We start from the raw sequence: 15,526 nt of genomic DNA, 5'->3' as shown, positions 1-15,526 counted from the left end.
GTGTGAGGAAGGGTGAAGCCGACAGCCACGAACGTTGATCCTTGGTCTTGGTCAGCGACCATCGTTGCCCCTTCTCCACCGCCATCGCTACTGCCCAGCCAGCAGTCGTCACCATTGCCGCTGCCCCCTTGTTGCAGTTATCTTCATCTTCCAGAAAAAAAAAAATGAAAGAAGAAGAAGAAGAAGCCGCAGCCACCCCTGCTTCCCCTACCGAACCCTTGCTTCCGGCCAGCCCACCTGCCGCCATTGCTTCCCGACCGAGGGACCGCCACTGCCACTGCTGTAGCCCAACCAGGAGCCACCGCCACCGCCGCTGCCCCCACCCGGCCAGCAACCTCTCCTCCTCACTTCCCCATCTCACTCGAGCAAGAAGGATTGCCGGCACCGTTTCCCAACCAGTGGATCACCCCATCGTCGCTTATACCATCGGCGACGCTACCCTAGTCCACCATCGTGCCGCCCTCCCCCCCCCTTGGGTCACAACCGCAGCCGCCAGTTGTCGTAGCCCCTCCTTGCAGCGATTGCAGAAACAGAGCTTCCTCTATTGCCGCAACCCCTCGTCGATCCCAACCAGTAGACCACCCCATCGCTGCTTCTACCGTCGATGACGCTGCCCTAGTCTACCATCGTGCCACACCCCCCCCTTGGGTCGCAGCCACAACTGCCGGTTGTCGCAGCCCCTCCTTGCAACGGTTGCAGAAACAGAGCTTCCTCTGTTGTCGCAGCCCCTCATCGATCGCAACCGCGCCTCCACTAGGTGCGCCTCCTCCAGCATTCCTCTTCCCCTCGAGTGTTGTCGCCACCCAGCCGACCCACCACCATTGCTAGCCACCGTGAGACGATCGTCGCTCGCCTCCCAATCGTCGCTCCCCCTTGCTCTGCATCTTTTGTAACTGAAACAGAGCAAGCACAGGCAACTCACCTTGCTGCCCTTGTTTCCAACCGCACCATAGTCGCGGGTCCCCGTCGCTTCTACTGCCCAGCCAGTGACGACGCTGCTCGCTGCCCAGTCGTGATCCTCGCAGCCTCCCCCTTGCTCTGGTGACAGAAACAGGGCAAATCACTGATTGCCCTTGTTCCGCAGTGCCACCGTGGATTCCTATTCTCCACTACAACCTCAACCCCGGACACTTCAATGCTGCCTCTCCCTTGCTTTGCCTCTGTTGCCGCAGCCGCCGGGTGCCATCATCGTAGCCTCAACCTGATTATTTAGCGATCACTCCCGTGAGTCACAACAATTGCAGTCATCGCCTTCTAGCCCCCGACGCTCTCATCTCACGCAGCGATAGAAACATAGGGCAGCACCTCTTCCTCCTCGACAGCTTTGCAGCTACAGTGATTGATGCCCTTGACCGACACCAAAAACAGGAGTTGAGATTATAGATTTGCAGTCTTACACAATGGCCACCGATAACTCAGTGAAAGCATAAATGGAAGCATTGGAAATCAGAATTGAGAATCGAATGCAAAAAACACTTAATGATTTCAAAAAGAGCCTACTAGAGAGCCTTAGCAAATTTCAACAAGATGGGAGCTCAAGTTCTATGTTGAACAGATTGGGAGATAAAGGAAAAGGGCCCTAGGATGGTGACACACACTACCCATGCATTAGGGTAGAATTTCCACGATGGGAATATGAGGATCTGACTAGTTGGATCTCTAAGGTAGAATTTTTTTTTCTTTTTTATAGAACCCTAGAAGAATCTAAGGTAGAAGTGACCTCAATCCAGCTCGAGGGAGATGCACTCCAGTGGTACGATTGGTATGAAACTGTCTATGGAATTCCTTCATGGGAGAGGTTCAAAAGTAGGCTTCTTGTTCGATTTGGCCCATCCGAATATGAGAATGTTGATAGCCAGCTCATTAAAATTCATCAAACTTCTACAGTGTTGGAATATCAAAGTAGGTTTGAAAGATTGTCAAATCAAGCAAGAGATTGGTCGAAACGACAGCTTCTAGATACATTTATTAAAGGGCTTAATTTGGAGATTCAGTATGAAGTTAAGGCTCGTCAACCCCGCACCATGATAGCTGCGATTTCATTTGCATGCCTGCATAAGGAAAAACTCAGCATGGAATATCATCAAAACAGAGGTGTCAATAAACAGGTGATCAGCAAGCAGCACACCCTATCTACTCCCAATCAAAATCCTATCACTTGCAGACTAACCCAAGAAGAACTTAAAGAAAGATCAGCGAAGGGTTTGTGCTGGCATTACGATGAAAAGTGGAGTAAGGTGCACCGATGCAAATAAGAATGTGGAGAGGAACCGAAAGCTAAGAATGTGGACTCCAATCATGAAGGTATAAATTCTAATGAAGATATTGGACCTACCATACATACAATGTATGCATTAACCAGCTACTCTAACTTGCAAACTATGGAAGTTGGTGGAACTCTGGAACATCAGCCTATTATAGTTTTGATTGATACTAGTAGTACTAACAATTTTATGGTTAGTGAGACTGTTGACCGATTGGCCCACCACATTGAAGACTATAACAGATTCAAAGTAAAGATCGTTGATGGACGGATTTTCACTTGTGATAGCAAAGGTTCAAAGATCAAATTGATTATACAGGGCCAGAAGTTTCTTGCAACGGTTACTACACTGAAAGAGCGACCATTTGCTTACACTATCAAAAAGTGGAGACCATACTTATTTGATCAATGGGTTATGATGCGTTGCAGATAGTCTATGACTAAAGTGTTGAAAGAGAAGCTCCCCGAGATTGATGCTGCTCAGCCTTGAAGACAAGGCTAATTTGAAGAGGGAGGAACTATAAGGACCCTTTTTCTGAGCTTTTGAATAATATTTATTGAGTCTATTTAGTTTAGTTGTTTATTGAGTCTATTTAGTTCAGTTAGAGTTAAGTAGAGGTTTATTTAATATTTATTTATTATTAAGGGTCCAAGTCCTAGTGGATTCTAGGTGGAACTCTATAAATAGTGATGTAACCCTTTCTTTTGGAATCAATCAATGAAATGTTATTCCACTCTGTGGTCAAACCCTAGGAGATCGATCCCTTCAAAGTGATCAAGGAGGGTCGATCCTCTCAAAGTGATCAACGAGGGCCAATCCCCTCGAAGCGATCAAGGAGGCCAATCCCCTCGAAGTGATCATTATCAGTCCCTTTTCTCCCCTTTCTTTCACGATAAGACCATAGGGTCTTATCAATTGGTATCAGAGCGACGATAAGACTTTAAGGTCTTATCACTTTGATATCAAACTTATAGGTCTAGAGGTTTCAGATCTAGCACAGCCGATCATCGGGAGTGGTAGCCAATCTTACAAGGACTATTAAGTATTGATAGAGGGACATCCACTCTCAATGTTATGAGAGGAATATCTCATATGTTCTTGCTCAGACAAATCCCTAGTCAGAGTTATTCAGATTGAGAGAGAATGAGTTCTCGGGGAGAATCCGATTAGAGTGAGACTCGAGCAAAAACCATTTAACAACACCATGCCTGGTATACGGTATATGGGATATTAGATGGATGAGGGATTATAGATATACGGCAATTGAGGACAGACAAGTCCAATGGATTGGATTCCCCTGTATCGTCTGGGGACTACGGTGTAGTGGCTTAGTACGTCCGCAGTTGATGAGTCGAGTGAATTATTATGGAGATAATAATTCACTAAGATAGAAGGAGTTCTGATAGGTATGACTTACAACCAGCGCGATATTAGGCCTAGAGGGTTACACACATATGGTAGGCGTTGTGATGAGTAAAGGTTCGAATATGAGATATCCGTTGAAGCCCCTATCTTATTGGATATCTAGTAGGCCCCTGAATTATTGGATCCTATGGATTAGATCCAATAAGAGTCAATGAGAGATTATTGTATAGAGATCCACTAATCTAAGAGGCTTGGATAGTTGGATAGAGATCCAATACCTAATATGGTAGGATCCATTAGGGTTTTGTTGATAGGAGACCTCTATAAATAGGAGGGAACCAATGGTTCATAGGCCAGTGCCTTTTTGGATTACATCTCCTATTCTCCTCCCCTTCTCCTCAAATAACAAGCCTAGAGATTCGAGAAGCATCATCGCAGCCCTATTGTGTGGATCACCGTTAAAGAGTAGGACACTTGACCTCCTTCACCCTCTCCTAGAGATCTGTAGGGATTCATGGATATATAATCTTGACCCCCATGGTCGAGAGCTCCTTGTAGCTCTCGGCATTGTAGCTTTTGGCTAAGCCGAGAGCAGCAAAGTGGAGCTCTCGGTCAAGGTTATAAGCAACCTTCGGCCAATCCAAATGGTAGTAATAGTTGCTACAATTTCTTCCCCTTTTGTGTCAACAAATTTGACATCAAAAGTCCTCTCTAAAATACCTCTTAACAACAAGAAAAGGTGTAGCACATATTTAAAAACTTTGATAAAAAAAATCACAACAATCATGCAAAATAATTCTACATGATTCAATACAGCATAGTTTAAAAACTAATCTTTTGCATGAGCAACTTGGCTCTGATACCACTGTTGGAAGATCTAGAGGTGACATCACATGCATAGCAGAAGAATAGAAAACAAAACCCTAGAATTTCCCATAGAAAATAAGGTTTCATCGGCGTGCAAAAAATAGTGTGCAAAAACCTAGGAAACTAAAAAACTACGTATACAAGAGAGATTGTGTTACCTAGGGAGATCGTATATCCTTGAATTCCTAAAGACACTCTTAAAATCACTGTCCAAATCTCCTCTTCGCATGCATCACACAATCAAGAAGGGGCTACCCCTTCTTGCTGTCTACATTCCCTAAATAGGGGTTGCTAGCTCAAGAAGAGAAGGGGAGAGGAGTATAGGAGGTGGTAGCTAAAAAACCTAGCCCATGGCCCTTTGGTTCCCTCCTATTTATAGAGGCCCTATGTCAACTTAACCTTAATGGATCTTGCCATATTGGGTATTGGATCTCCATCTTGTTGAATCTCATATTTTGATGATGAAACCAATTGATAGTGTTTATTTGATCCGTGTTTTGAGTGATGCAGGAAGCTTCGATCAAGGAGAGGCAATTAAAGTAGGAAGAATCATGTTTGGTCAGAGTGGAACATGTCAGAAGATTGGACGTCAAGCCGGAGGATCAGTCGACGTATCAGTAGAAAGCTTTGGGCCATTGGTTCGGGCATAGGGCTAAGAAGAGTGGAAATTGTGCTAAGGAAATCGGAGTTGTGGAGGTCAACTGGCCGATTGGGCAATAGGCCACAAGAGAGGATGATGCACCAAAGAATAAGACGAAGCGTCGATGAACCAATGATATGCCGAACAACATTTGATTCAAGCTTTGTAATAATTGTCTAGATCGAAGTAGGTTTTAGGCATAATTGGGTTGGAATTGGGCCAACTCAACTAGAGGCCAATTGAGCCCAAGGTTAGGCTATGTTGGGCCAAGTGAAAGACCCAAACAGTGACCCAATAGACAGCACCATCAGTGGCACAGTCTCCAAGAGTATGTCAGGCGGTGATACCGCCCAGACATAATCTTTAAGAGATTGTCAGGTGGTCCAGTGTTAGCGCTACAGGTGGTGGTACCGCCCAACACATGCGGTGGTACCACTATTACCTTGAAAACCGGGGATGAGACACTTTTAGGCTCCAAGTTTGAATCCACTTGAGGCCTATAAATACCCCTCTCATCCCTGGTTAACATATATAAGAATTAAGAGCACAAAAGTAGAAAAATGCTCTTGTAATCTTATGGGAACTCCTCTCAAGCTCTAAGTATTAGTGTGGTTTAAGATAGGAGTAAGTGGGGTGTAAAGGTTCTCTCCTGAACTTGTCAAAAGGAAAATCGAGTGTAAAAGGGTAGTTGATCTTCGCTCGTTGAAAGAAGATCATTAGTGGATGCCGGTAGCCTCGACGGAAGTAGAATCGACGGAGTGGATGTAGGTCACGATGATCGAACCACTATAAAAATATGGTTTGCATTTACTTCTTACTATTTACCTTAATTGCAAACTGAATTCTTGCTTTCACTATTCTTCCATGTGCTTTCAATGTTATACATTTCCGATATGAGCTTTTATCATACAAAGTTTTTGAACCGATGACGTTTTTATCCATTGTACTAATTCACTCCCTCCTCTTAGTGCCAACTCGATCCTAACAGTTTGTCAGAGCCATGTTTTTCTCGTTTGGTTTAACACCTAAGAGAAATGACTCTTTTTGGCTTTCAAGAGAGCTTTTGCATCGTTCGTCCTCCCACGTTCAATGAGACAGACTACACTTATTGAAAAACTCGGATGAGAGTTTTTTTGCTTTCCTTGAACATTGATTTATGGAATATTGCTAAAAATGGATTTGAAAGGTCTTCTCTTCCAATGAATGATTGGAATGAGTTGGAGAAGAAGACTTCCCTTTAAATGCCAAAGCTATGAATGCCTTGTTTTGCGCTTTAGATAAAACTAAATTCAATCGAGTTTCTATTTGCGAAACGACTTTTGATGTTTGGCATATACTCAAAATCACACAGAAGACACAAGTAGGGTAAAAGATTCTAAAGTTAATCTTTTGATGCATGATTTTAAGTTGTTTTGTATGAAGCCAAGCGAAACTATTATTGACATGTACACCCCTTTTACGGATGTCGTCAATAGTTTAAAAGCTCTTAGCAAATGTTTTTCGAATTTTAAACTTATTAATAAAGTTTTACGAACACTTTCTAAAAATTGGAATTCGAAAATAACGACAATACAAGAATCAAAGACTTGAACCATTTTTCACTTGAAGAACTTATTGGGTCTTTAATGACCTATGAAATGAGTTGTATGGCTCATGAAGAGCTTGAGAACAATCTTCCAAAGGACAGGAAGGATTTGACACTTAGAACAAATGAAGACCACTCGAGTGAAAACTTAAGTGATAATGACTTTGAACTCTTGATTATAAAGCTTAAAAAATTCTTAAAACAAGAATCGAAGAACAAAAACGAACCTAAAAAGAAAAAGCTATAAAAAAAGAAGAAAACACTCAAGATGGCTTGGGATGAATCAAGTTCATCTGAAGATGAAGAAAAATCCAACAAAGGCGAGGTGGCAAACTATGCCTTAATGGCTTTCGACGATGAGGTAACCAAAATCCCTTTATTTTTTTTCAAAATTACAAGATGCATTTCATGAGTTATTTTTTAATTAGTTGGTAAAAAATAAAAATAAAAAAATATTGGGATCATGGTAGTAATTTTAAAAATGATAATGACAATTGTATTTTTTATGAAAATACAATAAAATGTTAGATATAAATCTAATGCTTGTACACTAAATAAGATTAATCTTATGTATGTTCTTAAGAAGCAATAATTGTTGAATCTTGAATTTTGATGATGAAACAAATCGATAAGTGTTTATGTTTTAATTTGCATTTTGAGTGAAGCAGGATGCTTCGATCAGGATGAGACAATCAAAGCAGGAAGAATCATGTTATGTTAGAGGAAAACATGTCAGAAGATTGGACGTCGAGCTGGAGGATCGGTCGACGTATCGACAAAAGGCTTTGGGCCATGGATTTGGGCATCGGGCCAAGAAGAGCGGATATTGCGCCAAAGATATCGGAGTTGCGGAGTCAACTGGATGATTGGGCAATAGGCCGCAAGAGAGGACGATGCGCCGAAGAATCGGACAAAACGTCAAGGGACCAATGACATGCCGGACAACATGATTAATGCTTAGTATTAATTGTCTAGATCGAAATATATTTTTACATGTGCAGGATTAACTATGATAGCAAGGAATGAAGCAAAATGAAGTCCCGAAGTCAAGGACGTGACTTCGTTGGGAGTTTGAGAGTTCGTCGGAAGTTCTGGCGGAACTAGCCGAGAAGTCTCGGAGCTTGCCAGAGAAGCTCATCGGAACTCACCAAGAAGATCGTCGTGAAGTCTAGGAGCTTGCCGGGAGTCCACCGGAACATTTCCAAAAGATTGTCAGAAGTTCGCTCAAAGATCGCCGGAAGCTCGTCGGAAGAATAGACTTACGGACTTGTTTAACTCAGACTATGTCTTAGATTTTGTAGTTAGCACGTAATTGGGTTTGGATTTGGGCCAACCCAATTAGGGCCAAGCAAGGCCCATGTAAGGACTATGTTGGCCCAATGAGAGGCCCAAACAGTGTCCCAAGAAGTCTCGTCGTCGTGGCATAGTCTTTGATCACTTAAGATAGATGAGAAGAGGATAATTCCAACCATCTATCTAAATAGGAGAAGAGGAAGACTTGAAAAAATTTCTGAGATTTTAATTTCTACCTTTGATTTCGTATTAATTAAAAAAATAAAACTACACCTTATTTAAAGGTATTAATATAGAAAATATTATTTTTTTAATTAAAATTCTTGATAAGATATTTAGAAAATAAATAAGGGTATTTTCATTAGAAATAAAAAAGTTAATTAATTAATTAAGAAGCTTATGTCTATAGCTTTCGTCACTTGCATAACTATGTCTCTTGGAATTGGTACCCATTGATAGGGGGAGTCTCGCCAACTTGGCAACGTTAGCTCAAAGATCACCTCAGGTATTTGATCAACCTCATAGGTATAATGTAAAACTAAATTAGTTTATATCTTATTTGAATAAATTTGATTAGTTAAAAAGTTATTTCTCAAAGATCACAAGTTGTCACATGCCAACATGTGAAATAATTCTAATGTAGTTTCTAGATTACAAAGAAAGAAAAGAACAAGAAATTAAATTATGATTGTAAATAAAGATTACAAATACTGTTGGAAGATATTACGTATCGTTATTTGTACATAAATGGAAGCCTATCATCGAAGATTATTTTTAAGATAAATTTAAAATGTTATCTTTTTCGAATAAGGAAAGAACAAATAATTTATTTAGTTTGATTTAATTATACTTTTTTAGCTCTATTTTTTTTTCACTTTTGTGATACTTAGGCTTATAAAAAGGGTCTAATACTTTGTAATAGAGATCATAAAAAATGGATTAATAAATTGTGCTCTTTTCCTATATGATATGTGGGTGATGTGATGCCATATTTTTTTAAATAATATTATTCTCTCATCAACAGTATATTGATGCCTATATTTTGTGAATCTAGTAGTTATATGTTATTTTATTATTATCTGTTTGTTTTTTTTCTCTCTCTAGTTCTCTTTCAAAAGATGGAGACCACCTCCTTTAACAATATATAATCGACAATAAATTATCGACAACGGTTCATCTCTTAAATATGAGCAATCTCACGTTGCTTGCAAGCGGGCGATAAAATTGACTAATTAGAATAGCATATCGATAATATAAGTAGATCATTTAAGAATCATAAATTAAAATTAAATAACATCTTTTCGTAAGCGAAGGGTATTAATAAAATATCTAAATAAAAAATAGATCTTAAATATTTCTATAATCTAAAGTATTTGATTTTAAAATATGATTTTGATATTAATTATAAGCATAAAAATCTTGATTATACTACTATTATGTGAAAATTTTTAATGCTAGAAATTAAAATCACATAACAATAGATCAAATGTACGATGCGTACCTTTTAATTACCATTTACAAAGTTTTTATCTAATCTATAAGTGCACCATCATCGAATTCAAAATCTACAACGATATCGATATGTAAGAAAAGCTAGATTCACTTTTTTCTCTCTTCGTATCCTTCCAGTATCACTATTAGCAATGAATTAAAGGCAAAAGGGAGATGAGAAATATATATAATCTCTTAATAATTAGTTCATCTTTTAATAATATCATATATCTACATTGAGTCGTGAGATCCTATCTATTTATAAGCGTAAGTGAAGAGTCTAGGATAAAAAATTAGGAGAATCCCTTCCATCAATTTATCTCTTAAGAAATCCTATAATAATCGAACTTCTTTTGTACCGGTGTATATTAATAATCAAAATTCAATCATATGTCTAAAATTAGATAATGATCATATAATCCAACCACTCTAGATTCAAGTCAGATCTTCCTTCAAGTTTAATACTTGAGTAGAACCCCTCTTCCAACTCACCACTGCTCGAACATGCAAGTGTTCCAAGCTTCCTACATGGTTTTAGCAATGAATCTTCCTCTTAATAAAGACATTTTTGCTGGTTCAGCAGGTAGCAGCCATCGCAGCCTTAATGGACTCGATACCATGATCTACGAAAGCAACAGCAGCACCCACCATGCCTCAAATCCACCCCCGGCTGAGTGCATTCCTAATTCATCGACTGTTTACTGTGATGGATCCTTCTTTCGCTAAGATGTCAAAGCAAGTCTGGCTTTTGCTTTGTAGATGGTAACGACAAAGTAATCATAGAAGACAGCAACATACATCAAGCTTCATCTCCACTCCAAGTTGAATTCTAGGCTATCTCAAGTTGATGCACTCACAAAAGCCTCCCATCTGAATCTGCGAAACTTTATTCTCAAATCCTATTCTCTTAAGACAGTTTTGTTTTATAATAAATCTAAGATATTTTTTTAACTCGCTGAATCTGTGGGTGTTTTATCTTTCGAATATATTAATATGAAAGAAAAAGAAACGATCACATGTAAATACAATCAATTCTCGAATAGTAGTAAAAAGGTACTATTAGCTCAAAATTAAACCGTGAAAAAAAAATTATTAAACTTCTTTAAAAAAATAATTACAGATTTTAAAAGACTCTTATACTTCAGTTCTGTTGGCTTGAATACTTTAGATTTGAATTATCTAGTAGATGTCAGATATTTATAGATGTAAAATATAAGAATTCTTAATCTTTATGATTCTATCTAATCTAACTTTAAATAATAAAATATCAATTTAAGATCTTTCAAAATATATTTTAATAAATAAAATTAAGAACTCATTATCTCTCTAAATCTATTTAATCTTATTTAAAAGATAAAATATTAATTTATAATATTTTAAAATTTACTTTTAACTTCTTAACCGTTAAAATGTTAAACAATTCTGTAGCCCACAACCTTATCAATGGAGCATTTTTGTTCTTCTCCAACCTTCCTTGGAGGAGAATTTTTTTTAATTTTATGGACTAATAGGGTCTAGTTAGTTAATTGATGATATGATTTCTTTTGACAAAAATAACACTCTTTCTCCCATTACAATCTGTATAAATTATTAGATTATTTTATTGGTGTGTATTTTAGTTATATTTAAAACATAGTACAAGAAATTATTTATATATGAAATTATCGAAGTCATTTATAAATTATTGAAAAAAATATAATCGACTACTATGTCGGTCCGGTTAGATATTAATCAAAAGTGCTAAGTGCCTTTTGATAATTTCTCCCTTTTAACGTGGAGTGCTGATGTGACGAACTGATGAGTGAGATCTGTTGGGGGGATCGTTCATTGGGGGTGATCTAGTCTTGTGACAGAGAGGTTGAGTAGAAGAACGGGGTCTCCCTTACTATGGTGTCATCTCCTAGCCACTTGTAGTCTTGCATAACAGGTCTACGTCGGAGACTTCTTTGCTTGACCCCTTCGATGCTTAAGTTAGCGAGAGGCAGAGGGGGAAGAAGACAACAACATGAGCTATGTAAATGAGAGAGTAGAGAATAGAGAGGCTATTGCCTACTTGGCTTGGGGTGTGGCTTTTGTACCTAGGCACTGAGCGATCTTATCATGTCTTAGCCAAGGCCCCCCTTACTCTAAACTACAAAGGCTTTCATGAGAACGATTTGCAGTCAATCATTAATGCCTAGGGAAGCTGAGGCATGTTGTCATTAATGATCATTGATTCTCATTCCTTCATTGTCTATTAGTCCATATAGTGGAGAGAGTTGGAGGGTGCCAATATTATCCCTATCATTTACAGAAGTTGAGACGTACTGTCGTTAATGATCATTAGTTCCTATGCCTTTATTGTTTGTTAGTTCACGTAGTCGAGGGAGCTAGAGGGTGCTAATATTATCCCTATCAAGTGAATGAGTTGGAGGGTGCTAATATTATCCCTGTCAAGTGGGTAACACGTAAGTTCTCTATATTCTCATAATTAATTTATTTTATTTTTTAAAAAATAGAATTATTATTAAAATTAGTTAATAATATAAAATTTATAAATAATAACAATAATATTTATGAAGTTTTACATGTCAAAACAATATTGAAATATAAAACTGTCTAAATCATCACTGTATATATAGTTTTGCTTCGAAATTTACATGACCATTGTGTTCAATAATAGCATGAATAGCCACAGGAATGATGGATAAAACTCCAATCACCAAATAAAAGCTTAGAGGAGGAGTCACAGTTACATCGCTTTCTATATTATAAGAACTCGGAGCAATAGTGATGCATTTATTTTTATCTTCGGGGGTAACTATTTGGCATTGGCTCATCGTCAACCCTATATCTTCAATCTCACAACAACTCCTAGGAAGATGACTTCTTTGTGAGGGTTCAGTGTTTGGTGTACTAAGAACCAATATACTAGTAGTTGCAATCCATTTAATAGCCAATCCTTCAACTTCATCAAAATATATCCTCCTCTCAATCTATGAGAGAAAAAAATAAGAATCCATGGGATTAATATAGAAGTAAAAGTGTAAATTTATATCAAGATGAGGTGCTAAGATCTTACAGCAAATTTGTATATTTGTATATGTAGACTGTTATGAAATATGGTCCTACTGTTAGAACCCTAACTTCAAAAAACATCACTTGCATATAATAATGACAGCATAAGGATCAACTTCTCATGCTCAACCCAAAATGTCAATGAAAACAATCAAGTATGATCACTGTTTTGTATCTACAGAAACAAATTAATCATAATATGATCAATTTCTCTCTCTAAAGCTGCAAGAAGTAATATATCTTTTGTATAATCACAGTTTATATGCGCGATGTTATCACAATTTAATTTTATAATATAGAAAATTCTTTTTTTCAGATTTTTTTTTATCTCTATTATACAATCTCATTTTTGAAAGTTAGATATATCTTATGGAATATTTTAGAACTTGTGTTCATCACTTATTCTTTATAAAAAAAAAGAAAAAATCGTAATTGAAAAAGAAGAAAAGGAAGAAGATTACCTCCTTATTCTTCGACAAAGACCATAGATGCAGATTGCTCAGCATGCTTCTAGCTCTTTTTCTTTCATTACAATATGCAGCAACTTCATATACCAATTCAGATGCAGGAACTCAATATCTCACAGTTGCAGACAACGATGCTTCTCTACCTTCCTTAGATTCTATAGCCTCCTTATCAAAATAAAGACCAGTAAAATATCTATTGTCAATCCCATCACTTGCATCAGATGCACCACTACTCTACCTTTTCTCCACATAAACCTCTTCAGCTTTAACCACTGTAGCCAATGTTCTATATACAATAATGTCAGCATACCTTCTCAATGGAGAAGTGAAATGTGTGTAGAGTGGGATTGACAATCCATAATGAGCTCATTCATCTTCTCTGCCTCTCAAATCTCCCGTGCAAAATAGACTGCTAATTGCATTGTCCTTGCAGCACGTGCCAAAAACATTTGAATCAATAGGATCATTCTTCAGTTTCTCTCTCATCTTGGGTAGTGCGAACTGAAGTTTGCCGGATGACGAAGCATCCAACTCGTGTCCACGTTTCCTACAAAATTCTAGGAACTCTTTGAGCTTCATCGACATAAGCTCAGCATGCCTACCAAGTAGAGCACAGTCTGGGAAAGCCTTGGATATGACCTCTGCAACTGATCTATTTGTCAACAGCATCAACTCCTCAACAAGACAACTTGACTCCTCCCGCACATCAAGTAAGCTGTCATATGGATTCCCACTCTCATCCAACAAGAAGATAAGCTTAGGAGTCTCAATCCAAAATGCTCCATTTCTTAATCTGATCTCCCTCATCTTCTTGGTGATCCCATGCAGGCTTCTAAGAGAATCAACAACATCCTTTAACTCAAACTGCCCATGTAATTTAGGTATCGTTTTCCCTGAAACATCAACCTCAAATCATCCATCAATGATGTCCTGCACATCATCGTATGATAGCTTGCAGCATGAATGGATCACCGATCGGCCGATCCACCGGACTGTCACGGATAAATTTCTAAACAAGGTGTTTGATGTAATGCTTATATCTGTCCGTGTCTATTGGCATGTTCATGCCTTGTACAACATGTAAAGGGGCGGCCGAAGGCTTAATAGTCCCATTTTAGTTGGGTTGGTGGCCTCTTTAGGCTTGTAAATAAAGGTTGTGTCATGTAGACACGTGCGAGAGCTTTTCGGTTTGTAATGGACCATTTTACCCTTTATTGTGCCACTGTTCAGAGCTTGTAAAGTCTGTTTGTAATTTGCTTTGTCTATGAAGTGTTTTTCGGACATGTTTGCTTGTGGATCCCGTTTGAGGCGTTCTCTTTAACCCATTCTCTCTTTTGTTGGTCCTAAGGGACAATGGGAGGCTTCGGGGAGGCTGACCTTTGCGGACGGACGCGCAAGGGTGCCGCACGACTTAGGCAAAACCAGCTAAGTCCGTGTCATATGGTATCAGAGCGGGACAAGCACTCATAGAAACACTTGACATGCAAACGTGGGGGACCTAGCGGGGCTGCGTTGAGGGCAGTCAGCAACGCGCGATCGTTTGAGGGAAAACGGGCATGGAGATGTAGGGAAAAGAGTCGCTCAGAGGAGCGGGCATCTGAAATTGGCATTTTAAAGAATGGCCAACCCTTCGCGCAAGAGGCACCACGAGAACAGGCAAGCTTGGAAGAATTTGGAGCGCACAAAGGTTGGGATGGCTGAGTTTGAGCTACGGCTCAACGTTGACAACTATACTTGATGGTGCTCTAGGCAAGCGAGGCGCTTGGCAAGAATGAGACCATGCAAGGTGGAATGAGTTGTGCAACGACCAAAAGAGTTATGCAAAGCTCACAGAGGTGAGGGGAATTGCTAACTCGAAGAATTTGGTACTCATGCATGGGCTTGTATGCGGACGACGGAATGTTCGTGGCCATCCCAAGGCGACCGAGACTCGGCACCATGGATCATTGAAACTTTCTCTTCGGCATGCGAAGGATACGTCCGGAGGAGGCTGAAGTGTGCAACGAGTTCAGCATGTTGCTAGGCCTGGAGGGGTGCAGCGGTGGCTGTATTGACGTGGAGGCGCAATCTAGCAAGTGCGTTTGCAAGAGGCAGAACAATGCACAGTTTGTTCAGCAGATCGGAGTAGTCCAAGGGGATGGTGGTCTCCGAAACGAAGAGAGATGTTGCTCCAACGGGACAGTTATCCAGGAGGGATAAGTCTCGGCACTCCAGAGGGAGAATCATGTGAGACGGACTTCACATGTTGAGGAGGAGTACATCACAAACAACAACTCCACGAAGCTCAATGGACTGAGCAAGCGGCGAGGAGTCGTCGCATGATCTCGCTTGAGAGAATGCATTGGTGGATGCATTGCGAGATTAAGTGGGGGAGCAATCCAAAGCAACTCAAATGGAGGCACACTTGGAGTCGATATGGAGATCGGACTCAAGGGAGGGCTGACCCGTGGAATGGTGGGCACGAGGGCCACCATCGACTCAATGCAAAAAACGAGGA

At 39.5% G+C, this 15,526-nt stretch overlaps 1 pseudogene; it reads right to left on the bottom strand.

Moving 5' to 3' along the window:
- Positions 1-595: 595 nt before the first annotated feature.
- Positions 596-14,109, bottom strand: LOC135611560 (DIS3-like exonuclease 2; annotated as a pseudogene).
- Positions 14,110-15,526: the final 1,417 nt, after the last annotated feature.

This window comes from Musa acuminata, chromosome BXJ2-5 (genome assembly GCF_036884655.1).
Source record: "Musa acuminata AAA Group cultivar baxijiao chromosome BXJ2-5, Cavendish_Baxijiao_AAA, whole genome shotgun sequence".
NCBI classification, from domain to species: domain Eukaryota; kingdom Viridiplantae; phylum Streptophyta; class Magnoliopsida; order Zingiberales; family Musaceae; genus Musa; species Musa acuminata.
The sequence above is the reverse complement of the archived record's forward strand: the minus strand, read 5'-3'. Positions and strand labels throughout refer to the sequence as shown.